At 43.7% G+C, this 16985-nt stretch overlaps 1 protein-coding gene across 1 annotated transcript in view; it reads right to left on the bottom strand.

Annotated features, from left to right (window-relative positions):
• usta (uronyl 2-sulfotransferase a) overlaps positions 1 to 16985 on the bottom strand; it is a 159544-nt gene that overhangs the window by 49507 nt on the left and 93052 nt on the right. The gene's annotated exons all lie outside the window — the stretch shown is intronic.

The following is a 16985-nucleotide window of genomic DNA, read 5'->3' as shown; positions in this document are numbered from 1 at the left end:
CTGGAATTTTCTCTTTGGGGTTCCTGGCCCCAGTCAGGAATGCTTGAGTGAGTTTGGGAATTTCATAAACATGTACTTACCGGCATACACCATTTTATTTGCTTTGTGAAATTGGGGACTTAGCTAAGTATGGCACAGGAAGGCAGGCATCCTGAAATAGACCAAAGTGGGAGACGAAACCATACAGGAATTGAATGGCTGCTGGGACACCGGCTAGACACAAAACTGAGGTTAACAATCTTTACTTTAGGATCCAATCTGCAGTCACTGTCTGGAGTGCCACATAGGAGAACATTCCAGAACTCTGCAGCCATGGCACATTCCAGAAGCATGCTGCACTGTCTCCAAGATTCCTGCAATGCTGCAACCAAGACCTATTGCTGTGCTTGTGTGTGTGTGTGTGTGTGTGTGTGTGTGTGTGTGTGTGTGTGTGTGTGTGTCAGCGATGGTCGACAGGAGGCTGTACCTGTCATTTAATTAACTCTCTGTCTCTCTCTCTCACACACACACACACACACACACACACACACACACACACTGTAAAGCATCAGTGCGGATCCTATATAAACTGTATATAGGCTTCTAGTGCATGTTAGATCACTGAATCACTGCAGTCAGCTCTAGCAGTATAAAACACATCCAGTTAAACACACATACCTATGCTTACATTTTATAATGTGTGGCTAGTATATGTTTTCTTGCCGTTTTATATTGCAAGGTTATTTGGTTGCGCGACATCCAAAATATTGGTTGGTGGGGGTTTGTAGTGTGTGTGTGTGGGTGTGTGTGTGTAGGAGTGTGTTAATTAGCGTTCATTTGTGTGGGTGGTGTTAAATCAGTCTATTTGAGTATGTATATGTGTATGAGTGTGTGCATGTGTTAGTCTCTCGAGCCAGCTGTCTTAAACTGAAGCGTTCAAAAATTGCGAAAGTAAGCCGTCTGGCTCAAGAGACTTACACATGGACACACAGATACACATTACACACACACTCAAATACACTGATTTAACTCACGTACAAGTTCCGGAGTAGGAGTCGTAAATGGGAAGCGTGTATAGAATTCTGGCATCACTGCCTTTCCGCTTATTGCCCTAGCTTAAACACCCCCCCCGGACACAGAGAGGAACTAGTAGCTAGCAAGATAGACATCACAAAGGTTGTTTTTAAAGCCTGCATTTTGCAAGTGGCTAGGGTTTCAGTAATGACTGGCTATGCCATGTTATAACCTCTGTATGTACTATATGTGTGTATGCATGTTTCCCAGACTGGCTGTGGGTTTGTGGTCATTTGTATATTTATGCTCCTCAGACTTGCTGAGGGTTTGGGGACAGTATGAGCCTGTACCTGCTGTTCTGGTTACCTGATTATGTCATGTTATAACATCTGTATGTATGCTACCCAGACTGGCTGTGGATCAGAGTGTTATGCTGAATATGAGGATGGAGGTTGTGGGGGTGTTATATTATGCAAATGCAGGTTTTAATAATAAAGGTCTTTCAAAATGTCAGATCCAGTCTGAAAACTGTCCCATAGACATCTACATGTCCTTTCACTGTTTACAGAATTCCAGCTATCCAGAATCATGCTACAAGAATTGTTCAACTGCACCAGGGGACTGAGAAGGATAAAAGAAAGAGACATCTTCACATGCCATGTTTGCTCCATGCACCATTATATCATCCTGTACAAGAACGTGATTTTTGTACATGCTCTCTGTTGTATTTGACCATGGATGTCAAACTCAATTCCTGGAGGGCCATGTGTCTGCTGTTTTAGGCTATTTCTTTTCAATTTGAATTCACAAATGCTCAGCATTGAAGAAATGTTACATTTTCTCTCATCGATAACTATCAGGACGCCTGACAGAACAGGCTGAGTAGGCGGGGAGCTTATATTCATGAGCATGTCTTGACTGACAGTTGTTTGAAACACCATTGTGGTCGTTGCCAGGTAACAAGGTAAACAATGGGCCACATGTCATTCCGATCCTAAACAGTATGACTCCAAACATTTTCTCTGCAAAATGTTCTCATGGTCAACAGTGCTGATCATGAACTGTTGGATATCAGACAAAGAGCATCAATACACAATTGTGTTTAAATATTTTTGTAACTAATTACAGAATACAGTTCACTGATACACTTCTTCACAATGATTAGTAAAGCCGGAGTCACTTTAGAAGCTTAGACATAAGGGAATGTACATGAAAACAGCATACAATAAGTGTATTGGGCAATTTATTGGTGCCTCTGCATTAGCATAATACACTGAATAAAAATATAAACGCAACATGTAAAGTGTTGGTCCCATGATTCATGAGCTGAAATAAACTCTCCCATAAATTTTCCGTAATCACAAAAATCGTATTTCTCTCAAATTTTGTGCAGCAATTTTTGTTTACATCCCTGGTATAGTAATTCTCTTTTTCCAAGATAATCCATCTACTTGACAGGTGTGGCATATCAAGAAGCTGATTAAACAGCATGATCATTACACAGGTGCAAGTTGGGGTCAATAAAAGGCCTCTAAAATGTGCAGTTTTGTCACACACCACAGTGCAATTGGCATGCTGACTTCAGAAATGTTCACCAGAGCTGTTGCCAGAGAATTGAATGATTATTTCTCTACCATAAGCCGCCTCCAACGTCATTTTTGAGAATTTGGCAGTACATGTACTGGCCTCATAACAAGTGCTTAATTTGTAAATTGGGAGGTGCCGGAACTAAAAGTGAGTACAAGAGGGGGTAATAATTTCATGCATGTCATCACATTTGCATAGTGGCATAGAGCAGTAGAGTACATGCACTAACAGAAGTTGCACACGAGGAACATTTTAGTAGCCTAGGGTCCAGGAAAAATGTGGCCATTTATAAACGCATTTCATACAATTCTACATAATTTTACATGACTGGAGACTTTATGTTATTTTATAATACGCACAAACGATCGAAATGACAGGCTACTTGGATACTGAAAAACTGAAAATCTGAGATCAATAAAAGCGACCTTGAATCCATCAATAGCATAGGCCAAGGTGTGGAGACACATACAGTGGATTCGAAAAGTATTCAGGCCCCTTGTCACGCCCTGGCCTTAGTTACTTTGTTTTCTTTATTACTTTGGTTAGGCCAGGGTGTGACATGGGTGATTTATTGTGTTTCGTCTTGTCTAGGGGTTTTATTAGATTAATGGGGTTGTGTTCAGTTTAGTTGTCTAGGTAAGTCTATGGTTGCCTAGAGTGGTTCTCAATCAAAGGCAGGTGTTTATCGTTGTCTCTGATTGGGAACCATATTTAGGCAGCCATATTCTTTGGGTATTTTGTGGGTGATTGTTTCCTGTCTTTGTGTTTTATTCACCAGTTAGGACTGTTACGGTTTTCACATTTATTGTTTTGTAGTTTGTTCATGTTTGAGTTTTCTTATTAAAGAACCATGAACTATAACCACGCTGCGTTTTGGTCCGCCTCACCTTCCCAGGAAGAAAGCCGTGACAGAATCACCCACCACAACAGGACCAAGCGGCGTGTTGACAGGCAGCGGCCGCAGGAGCAGCGCAAGGAGGAATGGACATGGGATGATGTGTTGGACGGCAAGGGTTGCTACACTTGGGAGGAGATCCTGGCAGGAAAGGATCGCCTCCCATGGGAACAGGTGGAGGCAGCTAGGAGAGCAGAGGCAGCCAGAGAGAGGAGCCGGCGATACAAGGGAACACGGCTGTCAAGGAAGCCCGAGAGTCAACCCCAAAAATGTATTGGGGGGGACACAGGAAGTATGGCAAAGCCAGGTAGGAGACCTGCGCCAAACTTCCTGTGCTTACCGGAGAGCGAGTGAGACCGGGCAGGCACCGTGTTATGCTGTGGAGCGCACGGTCTCCCCAGTGCGGGTGCATAGCCCGGTGCGGTACATACCAGCTCCTCGCATCGGCCGGGCTAGGGTGGGCATCGAGCCACGTGCCATGAAGCCGGCTCTACGCATATGGTCTCCAGTGCGTCTCCTTGGGCCGGCGTACATGGCACCAGCCTTACGCATGGTGTCCCTGGTTCGCCTGCACAGCCCAGTGCGGGCTATTTCCCCTTGCCGCACTGGCAGGGTGACCGGGAGCATTCAACCAGGTAAGGTTGGGCAGGCTCGGTGCTCAAGAGCTCCAGTTCGCCTGCACGGTCCGGTCTATCCAGTGCCACCTCCACGCACCAGCCCTCCGGTGGCAGCCGGAGGTGTCCAGAGCCCAGTACTCCCTGTTCCTCCTCCCCGCACTCTCCCTGAGGTGCGTGTCCTTGGCCCAGTACCACCAGCGCCAGCACCACGCCTACAGTGCATCTCGTCTGTCCAGAGCTGCCAGAGTCTCCCGTCTGTCCAGAGCTGCCAGAGTCTCCCGTCTGTCCAGGGTTGCCAGAGTCTCCAGTCTGTCCAGGGTTGCCAGAGTCTCCCGTCTGTCCAGAGTTGCCAGAGTCTCCAGTCTTTCATGAGCCGCCAGAGTCTCTCGTCTGTCATGAGCCGCCAGAGTCTCCCGTCTGTCATGATCCGCCAGAGCCGCCAGTCAGCCAGGATCCGCCAGTCAGCCAGGATCCGCCAGAGTCTCCCGTCTGTCATGAGCCGCCAGAGTCTCCCGTCAGGATGGATCTAACAGAGCCGCCAGTCAGCCAGGATCTGCCAGAGCCGCCAGTCAGCCAGGATCTGCCAGAGCCTGCCAGTCAGCCAGGACCTGCCAGAGCCTGCCAGTCAGCCAGGACCTGCCAGAGCCGCCAGTCAGCCAGGATCTGCCAGAGCCGCCATTCAGCCAGGATCTGCCAGAGCCGCCATTCAGCCAGAAGCTGCCAGAGCCGTCAACCAGCCTGAGCTACCTCTCAGTCCTGTGCTACCCCTCAGTCCTGAGCTACCTCAGTCCGGAGTTGCCCCTCAGTCCAGTGGGGCCATTTAGTAGGGTTGCCAATCCTAGGTCGGCGACGAGGGTCGCCGTTCCTAGGATACTACAAAAACGGACTAAGACTATGGTGGAGTTGGGTCCACGTCCAGCGCCGCCACCGTGGACAGACGCCCACCCAGACCCTCCCCTATGGGTTTAGGTGTGCGGCCAGGAGTTCGCACCTTTGGGGGGGATTACTGTCACGCCCTGGCCTTAGTTATCTTTGTTTTCTTTATTATTTTGGTTAGGCCAGGGTGTGACATGGGTGATTTATTGTGTTTCGTCTTGCCTAGGGGTTTTATTAGATTAATGGGGTTGTGTTCTGTTTAGTGGTCTAGATAAGTCTATGGTTGCCTAGAGTGGTTCTCAGAGGCAGGTGTTTATCGTTGTCTCTGATTGGGAACCATATTTAGGCAGCCATATTCTTTGGGTATTTTGTGGGTGATTGTTTCCTGTCTTTGTGTTTTATTCACCAGTTAGGACTGTTACGGTTTTCACATTTATTGTTTTGTAGTTTGTTCATGTTTGAGTTTTCTTATTAAAGAACCTATGAACTATAACCACCCTGCGTTTTGGTCCGCCTCACTTTCCCAGGAAGAAAGCCGTGACACCCCTTCACATTATGATAAGTTAGTCTTATTCTAAAATGGATTTAAAAAATAACACATCCTTATCAATCTACACACAACACCCCATAATGACAAAGAAAAAACAACTTTTTAGAATGTTGGCAAATGTATTAATAATACAGTATTCAGATCCTTTGATATGAGACTCAAAATTGAGCTCAGGTGCATCCTGTTTACATTGATCATCCTTCAGATTTTTCTACAACATGGAGTCCACTTGTAGTAAATGCAACTGATTGGACATGATTTGGAAAGGCACACACCTGTCTATATAAGGTCCCACAGTTGACAGTGCATGTCAAAGCTAAAACCAAGCCATGAGGTCAAAGAGCTCCAAGACAGGATTGTGTCGAAGCACAGATCTGGGGAAGGGTACCAACTTGGCTTCAGTCACCCCAAGATTGAAGCGGGAGACATATCCAGCTATGTTGTCCTCCTTGTCAGGCCTCTAACACTGGGCAGCCATTGCTACCATTGGCGTATTACATTTTTGGCTTTATGTAACGTTGCATAAAGCTGGAAGTAAATGGTAATGTCTGCCTCCTGATTCCAAGTGTTTGACACCAGTAACTTTATGATCAAACTTTATTTATGTTTCAGCTACATTTTTCATACTTGGCCACCCTACTTTGAACTGGTTTCATCGAGAATATAATTCAATTTGACGAAATACATGATTTTCACTGTTCGGGAGAGGTGAGAGGAGTTCCTAACTAATCAATGTCTATTTCAAGCCTTGTCAAAATTAGGGGGCAGGAAAGAAACTTGCAACTGAGCATATGTAATACTGTACCTATTTACAGTAGAATGCAAGGGTGATTGACATTGGTTTATATAAACAGAGGGCATCCAAGAAGAAACAATAACTTCAGTGAACGTAAGGGAAAGGATTAAACTCTAGTAGAGTTAGCTAACTAGCTAATTGATAACCAAAACATACATTTGATTAGCTAGCTGATTACTAAAGGGTACGTCATTTCCGGTCACAACTTGCAGGCTTGTTTTCGAGTTGCTGTGCGTTTTGTTGCCAACCTATTTTGCTACCTGACAACTTTACGGTTTTCACTTTTTAATTACCGTTCATATATATATTTATTTTTTCATCAACTTTTTCACTCCGGACGCTTTATCTGGACACGATTCGTCAGGACCTCCAACAGCCGAAGCTAAGTAGTAACATTAACATGATGCCTTCTAATTGCAGCCACTGTACTCGCCTTACGGCGAGGATAGCTGTACTGCAAGCCCGGCTTCAGACGCAATCGTTAGGCAAGGGTAATTTCAGTGTAGGAAAGGATGAAACAGCGTCTGTGCCACCAGTAAGTACAGATAGTAGTATAAATCCCCTGGCACAGTCCCCGCAGCCGGACAACTTTCTCTACGGTTTCTGGAATGAAATGCTGTAGGAACGCTCAACCGGTGTCGCTCATTCAGCCGACAGAAACTTTCCCGGTTTTCCCCATTAAGCAGCGGGTCGGTGTCAGAGGCCGAGTCTTCTCTGGTCTCTACTCCTCCCGTTACGGGGTCTGAGACGCCGAAGCTTCCCACCATTAGCTCTGACAAATTGAAAACTCTAGTCATTGGCGACTCCATTACCCGCAGTATTAGACTTAAAGCGAATCATCCAGCGATCATACACTGTTTACCCGGGGGCAGGGCTACCGACGTTAAGGCTAATCTGAAGATGTTACGGATACAGTTATCCTGTGTGTGTGTATCCTGTGTGTGTTTCTTTTCTCTCCTTCTCCCCTCACAGGTGAAAACCATCACTCCCCAATCAGTCAACAATCAATCATCAATCAGAAGACACACCTCCTCCTATTTCCTACCCTATCACAGTTCCTTCCCCATGGTTTAAAAACCCCATCATTTGTTTGCTCTGGAGCAATCTCTAGCTCAATCTCTCTGTAAATGCCATGTCTGTAGGTCTCTGTGTTTCACTCTCGCTTTGTGTCTTAACCTCTCTTTTGTTTAAAGCACCTCCATAGCACTTTGTCATCACCTGTGAGTATTGTTTTTAGTTATGGTGTTTGTTTGTTGCTGGTGGGAAAAGGGGGAAACCAAGACAAGTCGCCCATGGGCATACACTACCCGTAGGTGAACTTTGTTAAATACACTAGTTAGAACTGGGCGGACCACCAACTGAATTTTTGGTTAGTTAGTTAGCTGTTGTTAAAGTAGGCTAGTCTAGCTTAGGGGTGTTTTTGAATACTTATTGTTTCTTTTCTTGGGTCCAGCTCAGCCCCTTTTCCTGCTCCCCCCATTACTGTGTGTTTATAAATAAACCTAGAGTTTGACGGTAGATTTCTGTTGTCGTGGTTATTTCGTGCACACTTTTACTTTGTCACAATAATAATTTGCATGAGTTATGTTACGGGTCTCATTACCATCCCCCCTAGACTGTCGGGCCAAAAGGGATTCGTAACATGCTGGCTAAAGCTAAAACTGGCGAGTGTAGAGAGTATAGAGATATTGTTATCCACGTCGGCACCAACGATGTTAGGATGAAACAGTCAGAGATCACCAAGCGCAACATAGCTTCTGCGTGCATATCAGCTAGAAAGATGTGTCGGCATCGAGTAATTGTCTCTGGCCCCCTCCCAGTTAGGGGGAGTGATGAGCTCTACAGCAGAGTCTCACAACTCAATCGCTGGTTGAAAACTGTTTTCTGCCCCTCCCAAAAGATAGAATTTGTAGATAATTGGCCCTCTTTCTGGGACTCACCCACAAACAGGACCAAGCCTGACCTGCTGAGGAGTGACGGACTCCATCCTAGCTGGAGGGGTGCTCTCATCTTATCTACCAACATAGACAGGGCTCTAACTCCTCTAGCTCCACAATGAAACAGGGTGCAGGCCAGGCAGCAGGCTGTTAGCCAGCCTGCCAGCATAGTGGAGTCTGCCACTAGCACAGTCAGTGTAGTCAGCTCAGCTATCACCATTGAGACCGTGTCTGTGCCTCGACCTAGGTTGGGCAAAACTAAACATGGCGGTGTTCGCCTTAGAAATCTCACTAGGATAAAGACCACCTCCATTCCTGTCATTACTGAAAGAGATCATGATACCTCACATCTCAAAATAGGGCTACTTAATGTTAGATCCCTTACTTCAAAGGCAATTATAGTCAATGAACTAATCACTGATCATAATCTTGATGTGATTGGCCTGACTGAAACATGGCTTAAGCCTGATGAATTTACTGTTTTAAATGAGGCCTCACCTCCTGGCTACACTAGTGACCATATCCCCCGTGCATCCCACAAAGGCGGAGGTGTTGCTAACATTAAGATAGCAAACTTCAATTTACAAAAAAAAAATGACGTTTTCGTCTTTTGAGCTTCTAGTCATGAAATCTATGCAGCCTACTCAATCACTTTTTATAGCTACTGTTTACAGGCCTCCTGGGCCATATACAGCGTTTCTCACTGAGTTCCCTGAATTCCTATCGGACCTTGTAGTCATAGCAGATAATATTCTAATCTTTGGTGACTTTAATATTCACATGGAAAAGTCCACAGACCCACTCCAAAAGGCTTTCGGAGCCATCATCGACTCAGTGGGTTTTGTCCAACATGTCTCTGGACCCACTCACTGTCACAGTCATACGCTGGACCTAGTTTTGTCCCATGGAATAAATGTTGTGGATCTTAATGTTTTTCCTCATAATCCTGGACTATCGGACCACCATTTTATTACGTTTGCAATTGCAACAAATAATCTGCTCAGACCCCAACCAAGGAACATCAAAAGTCGTGCTATAAATTCACAGACAACACAAAGATTGCTTGATGCCCTTCCAGACTCCCTCTGCCTACCCAAGGACGCCAGAGGACAAAAATCAGTTAACCACCTAACTGAGGATCTCAATTTAACCTTGCACAATACCCTAGATGCAGTTGCACCCCTAAAAACTAAAAAAATGTCTCATAAGAAACTAGCTCCCTGGTACACAGAAAATACCCGAGCTCTGAAGCAAGCCTCCAGAAAATTGGAACGGAAATGGCGCCACACCAAACTGGAAGTCTTCCGACTAGCTTGGAAGGACGGTACCGTGCAGTACCGAAGAGCCCTTACTGCTGCTCGATCATCCTATTTTTCTAACTTAATTGAGGAAAATAAGAACAATCCGAAATTCCTTTTTGATACTGTCGCAAAGCTAACTAAAAAGCAGCATTCCCCAAGAGAGGATGACTTTCACTTTAGCAGTGATAAATTCATGAACTTCTTTGAGGAAAAGATTATGATTATTAGAAAGCAAATTACGGACTCCTCTTTAAACCTGCGCAAACCTCAGTTGTCCTGAGTCTGCACAACTCTGCCATGACCTAGGATCAAGAGAGACGCGTTGTTGTGTTTTAGTACTATATCTCTTGACACAATGATGAAAATAATCATGGCCTCTAAACCTTCAAGCTGCATACTGGACCCTATTCCAACTAAACTACTGAAAGAGCTGCTTCCTGTGCTTGGCCCTCCTATGTTGAACATAATAAACGGCTCTCTATCCACTGGATGTGTACCAAACTCACCAAAAGTGGCAGTAATAAAGCCTCTCTTGAAAAAGCCAAACCTTGACCCAGAAAATATAAAAAACTATCGGCCTATATCGAATCTTCCATTCCTCTCAAAAATGTTAGAGAGGGCTGTTGCGCAGCAACTCGCTGCCTTCCTGAAGACAAACAATGTATACGAAATGCTTCAGTCTGGTTTTAGACCCCATCATAGCACTGAGACGGCACTTGTGAAGGTGGTAAATGACATTTTAATGGCATCGGACCGAGGCTCTGCATCTGTCCTCGTGCTCCTAGACCTTAGTGCTGCTGATTGATACCATCGATCACCACATTCTTTTGGAGAGATTGGAAACCCAAATTGGTCTACACGGACATGTTCTGGCCTGGTTTAGATCTTATCTGTCGGAAAGATATCAGTTTGTCTCTGTGAATGGTTTGTCCTCTGACAAATCAACTGTAAATGTTGGTGTTCCTCAAGGTTCCGTTTTAGGACCACTATTGTTTTCACTATATATTTTACCTCTTGGGGATGTTATTCGAAAACATAATGTAAACTTTCACTGCTATGCGGATGACACACAGCTGTACATTTCAATGAAACATGGTGAAACCCCAAAATTGCCCTCGCTAGAAGCATGTGTTTCAGACATAAGGAAGTGGATGGCTGCAAACTTTCTACTATTAAACTCGGACAAAACAGAGATGCTTATTCTAGGTCCCAAGAAACAAAGAGATCTTCTGTTGAATCTGACAATTAATCTTAATGGTTGTACAGTCGTCTCAAATAAAACTGTGAAGGACCTCGGCGTTACTCTGGACCCTGATCTCTCTTTTGAAGAACATATCAAGACCATTTCGAGGACAGCTTTTTTCCATCTACGTAACATTGCAAAAATCAGAAACTTTCTGTCCAAAAATGATGCAGAAAAATTAATCCATTAATCCACTGCAATGCTCTATTTTCCGGCTACCCGGATAAAGCACTAAATAAACTTCAGTTAGTGCTAAATACGGCTGCTAGAATCCTGACTAGAACCCAAAAATTTGATCATATTACTACAGTGCTAGCCTCTCTACACTGGCTTCCTTTCAAAGCAAGGGCTGATTTCAAGGTTTTACTGCTAACCTACAAAGCATTACATGGGCTTGCTCCTACCTATCTCTCTGATTTGGTCCTGCCGTACATACCTACATGTACGCTATGGTCACAAGACGCAGGCCTCCTAATCGTCCCTAGAATTTCTAAGCAAACAGCTGGAGGCAGGGCTTTCTCCTATAGAGCTCCATTTTTATGGAACGGTCTGCCTACCCATGTCAGAGACGCAAACTCGGTCTCAACCTTTAAGTCTTTACTGAAGACTCATCTCTTCAGTGGGTCATATGATTGAGTGTAGTCTGGCCCAGGGGTGGGAAGGTGAACGGAAAGGCTCTGGAGCAACGAACCGCCCTTGCTGTCTCTGCCTGGCCGGTTCCCCTCTTTCCACTGGGATTCTCTGCCTCTAACCCTATTACAGGGGCTGAGTCACTGGCTTACTGGGGCTCTCTCATGCCGTCCCTGGAGGGGGTGCGTCACCTGAGTGGGTTGATCCACTGTTGTGGCCATCCTGTCTGGGTAGGCGCCCCCCCCTTGGGTTGTGCCGTGGCGGAGATCTTTGTGGGCTATACTCAGCCTTGTCTCAGGATGGTAAGTTGGTGGTTGAAGATATCCCTCTGGTGGTGTGGGGGCTGTGCTTTGGCAAAGTGGGTGGGGTTATATCCTTCCTGTTTGGCCCTGTCCGGGGGTGTCCTCGGATGGGGCCACAGTGTCTCCTGACCCCTCCTGTCTCAGCCTCCAGTATTTATGCTGCAGTAGTTTATGTGTCGGGGGGCTGGGGTCAGTTTGTTATATCTGGAGTACTTATCCTGTCCTATTTGGTGTCCTGTGTGAATCTAAGTGTGCGTTCTCTAATTCTCTCCTTCTCTCTTTCTTTCTCTCTCTCGGAGGACCTGAGCCCTAGGACCATGCCCCAGGACTACCTGACATGATGACTCCTTGCTGTCCCCAGTCCACCTGGCCATGCTGCTGCTTCAGTTTCAACTTCCACCTGACTGTGCTGCTGCTCCAGTTTCAACTGTTCTGCCTTATTATTATTCGACCATGCTGGTCATTTATGAACATTTGAACATCTTGGCCATGTTCTGTTATAATCTCCACCCGGCACAGCCAGAAGAGGACTGGCCACCCCACATAGCCTGGTTCCTCTCTAGGTTTCTTCCTAGGTTTTGGCCTTTCTAGGGAGTTTTTCCTAGCCACCGTGCTTCTACATCTGCATTGCTTGCTGTTTGGGGTTTTAGGCTGGGTTTCTGTACAGCACTTTGAGATATCAGCTGATGTACGAAGGGCTATATAAATAAATTTGATTTGATTTGATTTAGTGAGCATTTGATTTACACAACATTCCTACCACTTTGAAGATGCAAAATATTTTTTATTGTGAAACAAAAAAGAAATTAGACAAAACAACTGAAAACTTGAGCGTGCATAACTATTCACCCCCCAAAGTTAATACTTTGTAGATCCACCTTTCGCATCAATTACAGCTGAAAGTCTCTTGGGGTATGTAGCTATAAGCTTGGCACATCTAGCCAATGGGATTTTTGCCCATTCTTCAAGGCAAAACTGCTCCAGCTCCTTCAAATTGGATGGGTTCCTCAATCTTTAGGATTGAGGTCTGGGCTTTGGCTAGGCCATTCTAAGACATTTAAATGTTTCCCCTTAAACCACCTGAGTGTTGCTTTAGCAGTATGCTTAGTGTCATTGTCCTGCTGGAAGAACCTCCGTCCCAGTCTCAAATCTCTGGAAGAATGAAACAGGTTTCCCTCAAGAATTTCATTTTTTTTTAAACAAGTTTTTTATTTTAATTTTAATTCACCAATTTGGAATATTTTGTGTATGTCCAATACATGAAATCCAAATAAAAATCTATTTAAATTATAGGTTGTAATGCAACAAAATAGGGGAAAAAACAAAGGAGGATAAATACTTTTGCAAGGCACTGTATCTAGCTCGCTGTTGCTAGCTAATTTGTCCTGGGATGTAAACATTGGGTTGTTCTTTTACCTGAAATGCACAAGGTCCTCTACTCCTTCAATTCATCCACAGAAAAAACGATAAACCAAATTCCTTTCTCATCATCTCTCCTTTTTCCTCAGGCTTCTTTTTTACTTCTTTGGACTTTATATGCTGGTTGGAAAAACTTTACGGTGCACTACTACAAAGAGTGTGGACAGCCGTTCATCTTTCAATCACACACGTGGGTATATTCTCCTAAAACCCAGGTTGGAGATGGGAGAGGCCTGACTTGCAGCACATTGAGCATCACAAATAGAATCAAGTTCTATTTTAGAACCAAGTTCTATTTTAGCGCCTGGCCACACAGACGCTCGCTGAGGCGCGCGAGCAGTGTGGGTGCAATGATTGAATAACATGTATGTGTACATTTATTTTGCAACGCGACGTGCACGTGACGCAAGCGGTGTGATCAGCATGTACTTTGCAATGGCCTAACAATGCTAGGTAGCTAGCTAGCATAAGTTGCTAGATACCCGATAGTAACGTTTTACAGGTTGCAGTTGTCTAATATGTCCTTCATTTTAGTATAGAAGGGTTGTTCTAACATTTACAAAATGTACACTACCGTTCAAAAGTTTGGGGTCACTTAGAAATGTCCTTGTTTTCGAATATTTTTTTTTCCCCCATTCGAAATGTTAGGTAAAAGCTGAAATCAAAGACAATGCAGTAGGAAGATAGGCAGAAACTGCTTCTCCAATAGAAATCCCTGATCACACTTGGCTAGCTAAGCTCATGTGTAGAAATATGTCATCGGGTCTAACGGTCGTCTCGATTCAAACTGCGCATGTGCAGGCCGTCAAATCAAAGGCACGATATATAAAGTTGTTTTCAACGAACATTAAAACGTGTCAGTTTGGCACTTTTACAAGGTTGGAGTAATAACATGTTCAACTACTTAAGACATTGGTTCGAATCTAGGTTGTGCCTTTAGATTTCAAGGAAATCTAACTAAAGAATAACTTTTCAATAATTTTTTGACTCCTCAAACCCCAGCCTGGTCTGCTTGTTCTGTTTTGCAAGTGTCCCCAGAAGCCTTTAGAAACTCTGTGCTGACATTCTCCCCAGACCTTGTGCCGTTGCCTATAGGTTTACGTAGCTCCAAGGTCGGATATATCTAAGACTAGTGTCTGTGTGGGTGTGTGTCTGTGTGTGGTCACCCAGCCATTTGATTTGGTGTGTGGGAGTGGCCCTCCATTAAGACCTGTGGCTCAATCCATCTCTGTAATTACAAGGGGGGAGTTAGGATGAGGGTTAGAGTCTCCACCCACTCTGTACTGGTCTGGTTCCCCCCACATGGTCCAGTGGTAGAGGGCAGGGTCTCTCTTTTTTAGGGAGTAACTGTTTGTTATTATAGATACATTTTCTGCCTCATTCATTCACCTTTTTATTTGGACATACACACACAAGCCTATGCAGACACGCATGCACATACGTATACACATAAATACGCATGTTCACACTCACACACACCCATGTCAGTGTTAGGCTAGTTCAGGAAGTGTCAGCATGTCATTTGTTACCACTGTATATCACACACACCAGAACTGGGCAAAAATGATACCTGGAAATGATACCTGGTGAACTATACTTACATCATGGATAGTGCAGACCTGGGTAGAAAATAGTTGTGTTTTGTTCTTTATTTGAAAATACAAACTATTTAAATACTCACGGTAGTGAAATATAGTTTGAATATAGTTTAACTATTTTCTTTGATATTCAAAGTATTTTGAATACCTCTCAGAAAACCAAATCAAATTTTAAGGTATTGAATATATGTAAATGATTGAAAACAAAAAATATATTTATTTGATGGCTGACAAATATTTGATAAAGAACAGCTAGTTGAATTAGTCTAAATATACTGTATGATCATAAGCACATGGTTTGGAGGACTCTTAGATATGGATCTTAATATAGCCTATAGCCATGAATTAAATACATGAGGGATCACCTCAACATTAGAGGAGACAACTTTTGCAGCTACAAAATGACTAACACATATATTTTCATAATGAGTGAGACTTAAGGTAATATAGTAACACTTGACATAAAGTTCATATACATGTGTAGTAACTTTGAGTATTACAATAGCAACATTGTTGTTACATAGGACTTTGAAATGACTTTATAATTGCATAGTAATGGAGTTATTACATTAATGTAATAAGGAACAGTCACTATTCTTCTTGTGCACAGTAGTTACAAAACCTTTCAGCTCATTGCTATACAATTTAAATGTAATTACCAAAGTATTATGTAACAATATTCTAATAATGTTGCTCCAAGCGTAATTACATTTTTATTACACCGACACAAGAACAGTTTAATGTTAAGAGTTACTGAGAATTCTAACAGTAACAAAATATGGCTATTAATTAAGTGTCCAAACAACCCCAAACTGCCTTCTTGAATCAACTACAGGCAAGGTTAGTTTGTATAGTATTCTGAGTAAACTATCCGTTTAAAGATGGTATAGTGTGTGTTTGAAACAAGAACACACCCTCAGATCGACAAAGAGGTTCCAAGTTGTTTTTGCTAAGCATCCAACCTGCTGTTTGCAATGTTGACAAATGGCTTTGAATTACTCTGCAATATTTTAAGGTATCTTATTCTTAATTGCTGCTTTCACCCTTTTCAGTGGCATGTTGAAAGAGTACTACAGTAGTTGAGCGTCACAACTTATTGATACTTACCTGTACAAAATATAATTGGTTAATTGGTTTGATTTTATTATGTACACCTGGGGCAATGTACATTCAGGACAATGGACATTTACAAAATGTTCAGACAGAAAAGCATTTTGTAGATCCAAAATTTTCTATGGCTGGCCATGCTTTCCACCTGCCTACCCCTACCCCGGTAAACTGCCCGGCACCCCCCACAGCAACTCGCCCAAGCCTCCCCATTTCTCCTTCCAACAGGACAACGATCATAAGCACACAGTCAAAACAACGCAGGAGTGGCTTCGAGACAAGTCTCTGAATGTCCATGAGTGGCCCAGCCAGAGCCCGGACTTGAACCCGGTCAAACATCTCTGGAGAGAACTGAAAATAGCTGTGCAGCAACGCTCCCCATCCAACCTCACAAAGCTTGAGAGGATCTGCAGAGAAGAATTGGAGAAACTCCCCAAATACAGGTGTGCCAAGAATGTAGCGTCCTACCAAAGAAGACTCAAGGCTGTAGTCAATGGCAAAGGTGTTTCAACAAAGTACTGAGTAAAGGGTCAGGAAGTTAAAGCTTGGTCGCAAATGGGTCTTCCAAATGGATAATGACTCCAAGTATACTTCCAAAGTTGTGGAAAAATGGTTTAAGGACAACAAAGTCAAGGTATTGGAGTGGCCATCACCTCAATTCTATAGAAAATTTGTGGGCAGAACTAAAAAAGCGTGTGTGAGCAAGGAGGCCTACAAACCTAACTCAGTTACACCAGCTCTGTCAGGAGGAATGGGCCAAAATTCACCCAACTTATTGTGGGAAGCTTGTGGAAGGCTACCTGAAACGTTTGACCCGAGTTAAACAATTTAAAGGCAATGCTACCAAATACTAATTGAGTGTATGTAAACTTTTGACCCACTGGGAATGTGATGAAATAAATAAAAGCTGAAATAAATCACTCTACTATTATTCTGACATTTCACATTCTTAAAATAAAGTGGTGATCCTAACTGACCTAAAACAGGGCATTTTTACTAGGATTCAATGGCAGGAATTGTGAAAAACTGAGTTTAAAAGTACTTGGCTAAGGTGTATGTAAACTTCCGACTTCAACTGTACGTTACCAGTCAAAAGTATGGACACACCTACTCATTGCAGGGTTTTTCTTTATT

Source organism: Oncorhynchus nerka, linkage group LG24 (assembly GCF_034236695.1).
Source record: "Oncorhynchus nerka isolate Pitt River linkage group LG24, Oner_Uvic_2.0, whole genome shotgun sequence".
NCBI classification, from domain to species: domain Eukaryota; kingdom Metazoa; phylum Chordata; class Actinopteri; order Salmoniformes; family Salmonidae; genus Oncorhynchus; species Oncorhynchus nerka.
This window is presented reverse-complemented; position numbering and strand designations above follow the sequence as displayed.